This window comes from Pseudoliparis swirei, chromosome 13 (assembly GCF_029220125.1).
Source record: "Pseudoliparis swirei isolate HS2019 ecotype Mariana Trench chromosome 13, NWPU_hadal_v1, whole genome shotgun sequence".
NCBI classification, from domain to species: Eukaryota; Metazoa; Chordata; class Actinopteri; order Perciformes; family Liparidae; genus Pseudoliparis; species Pseudoliparis swirei.
The window spans coordinates 18649164-18652474 of NC_079400.1; the positions used below are offsets into that span (position 1 = coordinate 18649164).

The 3311-nt window shown below is 38.0% G+C and overlaps 1 long non-coding RNA gene across 3 annotated transcripts; it reads right to left on the reverse strand.

Moving 5' to 3' along the window:
- Positions 1–208: 208 nt before the first annotated feature.
- Positions 209–2782, reverse strand: LOC130203190 (uncharacterized). 3 transcript variants are annotated; one of them, XR_008833463.1, is made up of 5 exons: positions 2212–2267; positions 1504–1650; positions 1119–1267; positions 443–575; positions 209–263 (listed from the first exon to the last, which is right to left on the reverse strand). It is a non-coding gene; the product is annotated as an uncharacterized LOC130203190 (long non-coding RNA). The 3 variants fall into 3 exon arrangements; XR_008833464.1 differs by lacking the exons at positions 209–263; positions 443–575; positions 2212–2267 and adding exons at positions 2281–2310; positions 2463–2782 and having other exon boundaries at positions 846–1267; XR_008833462.1 differs by lacking the exons at positions 209–263; positions 443–575 and having other exon boundaries at positions 846–1267.
- Positions 2783–3311: the final 529 nt, after the last annotated feature.

Sequence of the window (3311 nt, forward strand, 5' to 3'; positions counted from 1 at the left end):
GGCAAAACAAATCATGTATATGTACTTGGAATGCACAAAGTTAATAGCACCAGCCATTTGGATAATAAATTAAGGATATCATGTAGCTTACCGGTATGATCATCTTCTGGAAGGTTCTCTGCAGCTGTCAGAAGTTGGCACAGCTCAGTTGACGGAGTCAGGTGTTTGGCCTCTTTGATGACCGTGGGCTTGAATGCTGTATCCACTTCGAGCATCTTGGAAGCCGTCTCAGCACCAAACAGCAGTGTGAAGTCTTGATTCAGCTGTTGATCATACAGATGCCAAAATAATAATAATTAAGCAAAAGGTGTGTGCTGATAACTACTTACATCCAACCAAATTAAGGACTAGAGTTTAAATAAAAGATGTGCACAACTCACGAGTCCTTTGACGTCTAAAAAACGTGGAAATAAATTCTACAATATTTTGAAGAAACACTTACCCATCCATTTCAGTCATATGGCCAATATGTTGACAAGCTGTCTACGGGTGCGGTGCTTCAGCGAATTTCCTGACTTGTACTCTTCAAGGACATCTTCACCTCCAGGTTTGGTGAGCAAGGCATTTTCTATCATCTACTCACATAAGATTTTAAAAAATTTAGTGTATAATTCAATTCAGTTTATTTGTATAGCCCAATTTCACAAATTACAAATTAGTCTCGGAGAGCTTTACAATCTGTACACATAGACATCCCTGCCCCAAAACCTCGCATCGGACCAGGAAAAACCCCCAAATAATTTTCAGTCTTAATCAAACAAACAAATTGGTCAGGTAACGTAGAAACATCTTTTCAGGATATGTGGGGCATGCTGAAGCCAAAACAAGCAATATATTCTACACTACAAAAGACAAGGCACCGTTCCATGTATGTAAATTAACCTAATTGAATAAATATGTATGGAAAGAAGAGTTACATAATACAAAGCTACACAACAGCTAAACCCTGGGTTAATTATTAATTTACACTAAACTAAGTTTCGTAACTTTCTCAATCTGGCACTCACCATTCTAAATTTAATTATAGTCCAATTGGTGAGAATCATCATTCAGTTAAACAATTTTCTTGATGATATTGTGAGTAAAAATGTTAACTGACATCTACTGCTTTCAAGTACCTCTTTTGCAGTCTCTGAATCCGAAACCTTTTTTGTAGACCTGTCCATGACCTCAGAGCTCAAAATCCCCCTTTGTCTTTGACCGGAGAGGTCATTGTCACTTGAAGAAAGCGTCATGGTATCCGTGAGAGAAGATGGTGTTGAATGATCTAAAGGAGAAAAATCTTATTTTTTATAACAAAATAAAAATAAAAATATATCCAGTTACCCGATTGAAATGTGAAAAAATTACAACCAAACACACATTTACAAACTTTTTGGGCAATTAGATGCTGATTTGTCTTTTACGTAAATATTATTTCTTTGTTCATCAAATTTATCACTGTAGTCAGACAGTTAAGGGACATAAAAGGCTTCAAAATGCAGATTTAATAATGAAACCTACCTTCATCTGAAATGCTGTCACGCACGATCAGGCAAAGGTCTGGATTGGACTCTATCAGTTCAAGAAGAATGTCTTCCTCCACTGCGGTGTCAGTTTCATCAAATATGTGAAGTTCAGCTGCATCATGGAGTCCAAATTTGTTTTTGACTACAGGATGAAAAGCATGACAACATAAAGATAAAAAACAGGTTTTAACTGCACATAATGACTGATCAACCATATTATCTATATAACATATCTGAAATTACATGCTTTGACTTAACAGCAGTATTACAATGTTGTGTTGTCGCCATTACTGTACAAAAAACAATAACTTTCAGAAGCAAGTTGAAAACTAAAAACACCATCAGTTATCTACTGTTGTGTATAGCTGCAATAGCAGACGACCTGTTTTCCAGTTGTGGCAAGACTTGAATGTGTAGCCAAGCAACCAAGATAATCCAGATATGGAATTTAAACAAAGTAACAATAAGAGGTAGAAGCTACATAATTGTCAATGTTTGCTGTATTTAGAATGTCAAAATAAACCAAAAAAAGGCCTGCAGCAAGAAGTAGACTATTCACGCCATAAGACGGACAGCACCAAGTAAAAGTAAAGTAATAAAAACCCATTAGGATTATGACAATCCTATGAACAATGCCACTTAAACATTGTGTATTTGTTGTTAAACCAGCAATAATTTGTTTTTTACATAATATGTTACTCACCTGCAGTGATGAATTCCAAATAGGTGAAACCTAGTTGTAATCGGATGTACTTCTTGGTCCTCTGGTCACCTTCAGCAGCATGGTGATATCTTGCAGAAACTGTACAGAGTGGAAAAAGATAGCTGTTCAACTTTCTCTAGGCAAGGAGTTATTAAACATGTATTAAGTCCAACAAGTGGCTAAAGTTAACAGGGTATCGCTAAATTAACGTTAGAACCTTAGTCTCTAAGATGTTGGAAGTCTATAATTACCGTTTTGGTATCAATTAGGCACTCGCTTTTTCCTCTTTAGTCCCTGTCGCAGTTTAGCATATGCCTGCGATAAAAGTCGGCCAATTAAACCATACGCCGGTGAAATGCAAGACAGCGAGACCGCAGTTCCGCGAAACTCACGTTAACCCTCGACACAGCAGTACCGCGAAACTACCGTTAGCCCTCGACACAGCAGTACCGCAAAACTACCGTTAGCCCTCGACACAGCAGTACCGCGAAACTACCGTTAGTAATGTTAGCGCGCGAGACAGCAGTACCGCGAAACTACCGTTAGTAACGTTAGCCCTCGACACAGCAGTACCGCGAAACTACCGTTAGTAATGTTAGCGCGCGAGACAGCAGTACCGCGAAACTAACGTTAGCCCTCGACACAGCAGTACCCCACAGAAACTACCGTTAGTAAAGCTAGCCCTCGAGACAGAAGTACCGGAAACTCGTTTATGTCCTGTCATGGTGGATCGTCGAATTTCTGATGGCAAAATAATGTGGCATAATTAAGTTAAATATTCTTAAAGAAATTTACTGAAAGAAAAAAAGTCTATTTATTATTTTGGCCTGGAATTAAATATGCTCGGCCGGTTTGAACAGGTTCATACATAGACTGATGTTACACTTCCTGGCTTATTTCTCCTCCCTTCAACCAACTAACGTTAGCAAACGTTAAGTTAGCTATTAGTCACAAGCTTCACTAAAATATAAAACACGTCTCACCACACTTGAAGTTAACACATCATTTCATATGAAGATGAACAGCCTGTAGAAGTAAATATAATGTGTACTTACCTTCTGAAATAACAGCTAAATATCTTCCTGACCACGGGTTTTCTT